We start from the raw sequence: 8,042 nt of genomic DNA on the forward strand, positions 1-8,042 counted from the left end.
GGGGTTGTCCTAGGACCTGCTGGAGGGATTATATCTCCAAGTTGGCCTGGGAGAGGCTTGGGGTCCCCAGGAATGGAGCTGGAGGAAGTTGCGGGGGACAGGGTCATCCCTTGGAGCCTGCGGCCTTAGAACTAATTAGAGGATCTGCTATTTTCACTAAACTCAGAAAAGGGGGTAAGTGGAAGATTAATGAAGTGCTCAGGGATATGACAAGTGGGAATTGAAAGCCCTGTTTACCTCACTCTGTTTGTGGTTGATGTGGATGCCTTGGAGTCTGGCATAGGAGCTATACTGTCCCAGGGTGCGGGCAATCCACCCAGGTTGCACCCTTGTTGCCTTTATACAAGGAAACGAACTGATACTGAGCATAATTATGACATAAGAAATAAGGAGCTGTTTGTCATGAAAGCAGCATTTGAAGTGGAGACACTGGTAAAGGGCGGCCCAGCACTGATTTCTGGTTCTAACAGACCGTATGAACCTAGAATATATCAGAGAGGCCAAACAGATGAACCATCTACCATCTACACAAAGAGTAAAAAAGTAAAAAGTTAATTTCAGACTGGCGCTTCTGCTAATTTCAAACTCAGCTTCTGTGCTGATGTGTGTGTGGATTGTGAAAGGAGGAAACTGTTTGAGACGGAAGGAACAGGGTTTTTAATCTTCTGTGAAAGTGCGACAGTGTGCAAACGGCAGTTCCTGTAGTTGGCTCATCAAAACCAAACAGAGACATAGCTTTCACTGCACTCCGTGCAGACAGAAGACCATGAATCTTCTATTCTTAATGTGTCTCCTGCTCTACGGCCCCATACAAACAGCTCAGACCGGTGAGTAGACCACCTTACACTGTGGACACTTTTATTATGATCAGATCAGACTGGCCTGCAGATTTACTGAGACATTTACACAGTGCCAAACAAAATCAAGGGATATCTGAGACCCTCAGGCAGCTTGTTCCAACTTTGGGCAACATAAGACCTAAATGCTGCCTCACCGTGCTCGGTTCTAGTTTCTAAACTTTGCTAGCTGACCAGTCTCGATCTGACAGGCCTGTTAGGTTTGTATTCTTCCAGTAGATCAGAGATTCTGGTGTTAGGAGAAGGAGCAACTCTTTAACTAACTGTCAGCCAATGTGAGGCTCTTAATACTGGACTAATATGCTCAGTTCTCTTTGCCCTGATAAGCAGTGCATTTTGAATATGTTGGGTTTTTTTGGGTGGGGTCCACTGAGCAGCCCACTACAGTAGTCCAGTCTGCTGGAGAAAAGGCATAAACTTCTCTAAATCCTGTTTACAGAGTGAGTTTTTAATCTAGATATACTTTTGAGAAGAGGTAATAATTAGAGATCATAGGAAACACAAACAGTGCCAAAACCCTGTTAAACTGTTCTTCAGCTGTCAGTAGATGGAGGCACTGAAAATATATGTTTTTCAGAAATTCAAGGAACAGTCTGGCACTTTTCAACCTAATCTCCATGCATCTGCCTGTCTATCTGCAGAGATAATAGAGAGAGAGAAAGAGAAAGAGAAGGAGAACAGAGAGAGAGAGAGTAAGATAGAGAGATATCAGAGATAACAGAGAGAGGTGTCCATGTAGTTAATGAAAAATAAGCCTGAAGATGTGGACAGATATTGGAGCAGAAGAGGTTACACAATGGAAGTGTATTACTTTTTAATGTCTATTTTATTTGTACATATTAATTATTCGTTATTAACAACAATATTGAAGATAAAAAGAATTAAAGTATGAAAGAACAGCCCAGAAAAGAATGGCACGCCCGCTCCAGGTAAGGTGGGAGGACCTGCCCCAGGTGGAGGAGTTTAAGTATCTCGGGGTCTTGTTCACGAATGATGGGAAGAGGGATGGTGAGATCGGCCGCAGGCTGGGACAGGCGACAGCAGTAATGTGGTCACTGTACTGGACTGTAGTGGTTTACCGGTCAGTCTACATCCCGACCCTCACCTATGATCATGAGCTATGGGTAATGACCGAGGCTAATACAGGCTTCCTCTGAGTCCTGTGAAGCGCCACTGCATCTTTTCAAACTGCTGCTCACGCAACGTCACTAGACAGCTGAATCCGTTCAGAGGAAAGCACCAACTGCCAGCTAACAGACCTCTGTGCTGACTAGCATAGGACTGGGTGATGGGGGGAGAAGGAGGGGCCATCCTACCCACCCAGAGACAACGAGGCCAATTGTGTTCTCTTGGACTCCCGGTTACGGACGGCTGTAGCATCACCAGGGAGCAAACTCCCGATCTCTTGATGACAGGGCCACTCGGGGGCCCCTATATTGAGTTTTTTGTCCAAAAAATAAACTGAATGATAAATCTAATGTTTTCAACTTCACTTTAAAAGAAATCAAAAATGTCTTTAAACTACACTGAAGAAGGAAAAAAAAATTAAATATTATTTTCAGAAGTGTAAATTTAGAGGTTAGGGTTTAGGACAGACACCTCCCAATAGAAAGTACCTTAAAAATAATGATTTTGTATATATTTAGCTTATTGCTATCGCTATTAATGCCTTGAATTTAAGTAGTTTATCATTTTTGTAAATATCTCTCTCGCCACCTCAGTGTGAACTAATTCAGTAGGTTATCTACCCCCAACTCTACCGAAACTCTAACAAAGGTGTAAGACCCAGAGCTGTTGGGTGGTAGACAACCTCAGGTACAGCTGTAGGTTCTGGAACACTAGCTAGGAAAAATGAAAACAGACTCAGAGCAGTTTAAACCACCAAGTGACCACAACTAAAGTGTCCTGCTGCTGATCTCAGACAGCAACAAGTTTCTATTCAGCTCTATGATGGAAGACCGACTGATTTAACTGCTACTCTGTGACAGCAGAGAGTTCAGCTCTGTTTACAAATTAGGCTGTTCAGATATTTAACCTGAGAAAATCTGTTTAGCGGATGAGAGCTTTGCCATTGATCCTCCTGATGTCTCCTGCTGTTCTTCAGGGAACTCCAGTGAAAATTACAGTGGAGATGGTCAAACCCAGATACCTGAGGCAACAGGTGAGTCTTCTTTTCTTGTTTAGCCCTTTTTCACAGTAGCCATAAATCCAATGCTGTTTTGAAGGTCCCTCAGTTGTAATGCTGGTGGAACATATTCAAATGACAGAAATTGGATTTTCATCCTTGTAGCTGAGCAGACAGGTCAATATTAATAAAATGTTTTTATATTGTTTAAATGCTGTTTTTTAATATGTCAGTTGTACCAGATTGTTTGATATGAAGAAAGCTGCAGTTGATCATTTTATCTCAGCTCGGCCGTCTTTGTGAGAAGGTGTGGATTGTTTTTACAGCAGGGGGTTCTCACCTCCCCTCCTTTCACCCTTCATTGCTCACTAGCAGCTTAACATAGTTTTATACATTACATTTTTTAAATATAATTATTGAGACACATATTTTATATGATTATAGTACTTAAAAATCTTATTTTTAATTGGGCAGATTTCTATTCTGGCAGTAGAATGGCTACTAGGGCTTGCACTAAAAGCTGCATAAACAGTCCCACACAGTGTGCTGTCTCTGAACAGACAGTGTCTACAACAAGCATTCTGCAACAGGAACTTCAGCTGTGGTTTCATTTGTAGAGACAGTAGTGCAGGTGGTCAGCTTTTAAACTGAACTCAAAGCAGCTGTAGTGTCCACAGGTGTGTGCTTTAACCCACGTTCTGCAGGCCTGCACTCTCTGCACTGTGCACTTCTGTGTCTGTGTTTCTTCAGCTCAATCTAAACTCACGTTATGAAAATCATGGTATACAGATTTGGATTAGTAACCTAAAACCATACCAAAGTAAAAGTGTTGTTACTTCAATAAGTGTCTACCAGAAGCCAACTCGAGGAAAACAGTGTGAAGTCGGGAAAAGTCCCTGTTCTCCTTTAGAACTGCAGTGGAACGTCTTAGTCCATTCAGCATTAATCAGCATAGGGAGTGAATCATGTTAGAATCTATTCTTCTCTGTTTAGATCCTTTCTTTAGATCCTTTTTTGTCTAAAATAAAAAGTGTGATAATAAAAAGGGGCCGCTAAGTGCTGAATCAGCGTTGGGCCTAAAAACTGCCTCTGCTGTGTTGTCTGACTCACTAAAGACTTTTAAAATGCCTCGAAGCAACAACAGCACAAGAATTGTGCATTTGAAACTTCATGAAATGGGTTTCCATGGCTGAGTGGCTGCAAACAAGCCTAAGATCAAAATGCACAATGCCAAGTGTCGGCTGGAGTGGAGTAAGTCACGCCGCCACTGGAGCTGTGGAAACATGTTCTTTGGCAAGATTAATCACTCATCACTATCTGTCAGTCTGATGGATGAATCTGGTGTGGAGGAACTCCGGTGGGCAGCACAGAGCCTTGACCTCATACCCACTGAACACCTTTGGGATGAACTAGAACAGAGGTTGTGAGCCAGGCCCTCTCGCCCAATATCAGTGTCTGACCTCACAAATGCTCTTCTGGATGAATGGGCACAAATTCCCACAGACACTCTCCAAAATCTTGTCGAAAGCTTTCCAGAAGAGTGGGAGCTGATAGAGCTGCAAAGGGGGGCCGACTCCATATTAGTGTCTATGGATTTAGAATGGGATGTCCAGAAAGCTCATATAGGCGTGATGGCCAGGTTTCCACATACTTTTGGCCATATAGTGTATTTGGGGCATTGGCCCTCCACACTTTCATAGTGAAGTATATCTGTCAAACTTTGATGTGTATTACTCATATTGATAATTGGATATTTGTCTTACAGCAATTAAACCAAACTATATATCTAAGATGAAGCAGTCATTACTAATGAAAAGCCAGCGTATATCTAGTGTGTCAGAGCCTAATGACAGAAAGCTGTTCCACTTTTTATACTTCATTTTTGGAACGTTTAGCAGGCCAAAACTTGATGACCTGTAAATACTCCTGGAACGTGTTCTGTCAGGTATTCTGAGATGTATTTTGGTGCTAATCAACCAAGAGCTTTAAAATCCAACAAAAGGATCTGAAAATGAGTTCTAGAAGAAACAGGCAGCCAGTGCAGTGAAGCTAAACGGTGTAGTATGTTCTGTCCTTCTAGTACGTGTTGTTACTGTAGCTGCAGCATCCTGAACGAGTTGCAGTTGGTCTACTGTGGTTTCTGGTAAACCACTAAAGACTAAGGCGTGTGTGAGCATGTGTCAGGTTCTCAGTATCATGCAGCGTGAGAAAAGGCCTGACTATGTTTCTTAAATGTTTTTGTAATTTGCTCAGGATGTGATTTAAATGATAATGTTCAATTAAATATTACTCCCGAATCTGATTTATCTTATTTTTATTTAGTTAAAAAATCCATGTAATAATGCTTGACAGACAGGCTGCCTGTTTATTCAGGGAACTAGTATAATTTAGTTTTACAGATTAAAACAGTTCATCTAAATAACATATATGTGACATATATAATAAAAATAAAATGGCCTAGTATGGAGCTCTGTGGTACACCACAAAAATCATACTCTTCAGAGAGATGTTTTCCTATACTAATTAAATATTTTCTTCCTTTCAGATATGTTTCAAATCACTTCAGTACATTTCCTGAGAGGGCACCAACAATTGTGGCACACAGATTTAGAAAAAAAGAATATTTCAGGATGTGTTTTTTTCTTTCAATCATTATACTTTTAGTAAAGGTTGGATTTTTGCTAATATTCTGAGTGAAATATGAAAAGAATAAGTAATTAAGAATATTTGTTACAGTTTGTGCTCATGATTACCAGGGGTGCCAATATTTGTGCAGGGCACTGTAAAATACTATTACAGACAAAGTTATTCTAATGTTCTGGTATTCTGTATGCAGATCTGATATAATTATACAATTGTAATGTATGTTAGAGCTGCATGACATTGACGTAAAATGTTTCATAAAGCTGTTGGAAATCACCATGTCGATATGAGAAGTGATGAATTATTATTATAATATTGTGCTTCTGACTGGATGTTAGGCAAGACCAGACTTTTTTGCATGTGTAAACAGAAATCTAACTGATCTCCCCTTTAAACAAATAGCAAAATACAAAATTACAAAAACACTATTCACTATTGTGCACAATAAAAAGAAATGAACTACTAACAGCTACTTACATCAGAACTGCAAGCACATTTTTTGTGCACTGAAAGGCTGAGAAACAGTCAGCATTTCCTCCACTGCTTTTTCTATAAAGCTCCTAGCTGCTACCATTTCACAATAATAGCACTTATAGTTGACAGGGGCAGATCTAGCAGGACAGAAATGTCACAGACTGACTTGTGGCAGAGGCAGCATCCTATGTCCACTGACCTCATCAGTACGACCCTCTACTGCCAGTGTTTGTCTATCGAGACTGCAAAGCTTAATTTTATGCACGTGTTAGCAATGAGTGTGGCTGAAACACCTGAACTCAACAGGAGGAGTGTCCACATACTTTTGACCATATAGTGTATGTTAGAGCTAAACTCTCCAGGGTGGCAGGTCTCCAGGATCAGAACTGCTCACCCCTGTGACAGATCCAAGTGTAGATATTTTTTTTGTGGTAAATTTAATTCTCTTCTAGTTTCTTTTACTGCTGTTCATTGGGGCTGAGGTACAGAGCTGGGATGAAAACCTTTCCACACGGCATAAAAAACAAACCTGTTTGCTGCTCTGACTCTTAGTCAAGGCACAAACTGGTCAGTTTGAACATTTCATTTGTGTTCTTCTGCATTGTGCAGTAGAGTTTAGAACTGAAATCAGAGAGATCATCATTACAGCCTTCTGTCTTTTCTGTGTTACAGAGTCAACAACCAAAGGAACTGCACCAACATCTATATCTAGCACATCTACATCTACAGGTAGTAGATCTAAAGAGACACCTACTCAAAAACAAGTTAAGAATATGCCTTTCCACTGGACCCAATGTACTGAATGAACTACAGTTTACCCAGAAACCTCTGTAACGTTATCATGTTTTTCAACTCAAAAACAGTGAGTTTGTGAAGAGGCAGTAAACTGATACTAAATGTGATAATGTTGAAAGATTTATTAGATAAGTAGAGTGTAGAAATGAACTGTAACCCTCTCTGTAAATGTTTTTAAGAACCTATGAACACATAACACATTATAATGCATTCATAAGGCACCAGAAACATGGCTATAAAAATTTACGAAGATGCATTACATTTTATAGCCATGTTTAATATGCATGTATTTTGCCAAATAAGACAGTCCCAACTTGCATTACGACTGACAAACCTGCCCAGTAATAAACACACAGAACTTATTTGCCATTAGGGGAGTGGATTGTTAGATATTGGGGGTATAGATGTATATTATAACAACTTATAAGGGCTTATAAGTTGTATTTGTCAGCTCTGAGTAAAGTGAGGCATGTTTTATACTAAAAGCCCCTCCAGTGTTAAGAGTGAGTCTTTAAGTTCTGAAGGATTAACTGAAACACTGCAATATACAAAGTGCAGCACATTATAAGCTTTAAATGTCAGAATTTAAACTAGTGGTGTCACTAGTAGTGTTTACACCACTAGTTGTACACCACTGTTAGCTTAGCGCTAACTTAACACTGCATATCATCATTACAGCCTTCTGTCTTTTCTGTGTTACAGAGTCAACAACCAAAGGAACTACACCAATATCGACATCTAGCACATCTACATCTACATCTACCCAACAACCAAGTAAGACTTCACTTTTCCACTAGAGTGAATGTACTGAATGAGCTACAGCTTACCCAGAAACCTCTGTTCTCAGAAATGTCTAGAATATATAGTACAGGCCAATCAGGAGGCAGCTGTCTAAGTAGGCACCATTTTACGGCAGCATTTCTGCGCTCCTGAGATGAAGGCTGTCCTATTCTGAAGGCAACATAAGTCAGCTGTCCGCTAAGGGGCCTTATTTCGACCAGACCAAATCTAAAGGCAGTGTCGCATGTATTGGGAATGAGTATTTGAGTACCTGTGTGAAAACGGCAGCAACAATTGCTAAAAGTCTAGGCCATGTGTAGACGCGTTTACGTTGATATCAGCGCTGTTTAACCGGAATATGACATGAT

At 40.5% G+C, this 8,042-nt stretch overlaps 1 long non-coding RNA gene across 1 annotated transcript; it reads left to right on the top strand.

Moving 5' to 3' along the window:
* Nucleotides 1-755: 755 nt before the first annotated feature.
* Nucleotides 756-7,670, top strand: LOC118802845. Its single transcript, XR_005006787.1, has 3 exons — nt 756-827; nt 6,772-6,828; nt 7,597-7,670. It is a non-coding gene; the product is annotated as an uncharacterized LOC118802845 (long non-coding RNA).
* Nucleotides 7,671-8,042: the final 372 nt, after the last annotated feature.

Source organism: Colossoma macropomum, unplaced genomic scaffold, assembly GCF_904425465.1.
Source record: "Colossoma macropomum unplaced genomic scaffold, Colossoma_macropomum, whole genome shotgun sequence".
NCBI classification, from domain to species: Eukaryota; Metazoa; Chordata; class Actinopteri; order Characiformes; family Serrasalmidae; genus Colossoma; species Colossoma macropomum.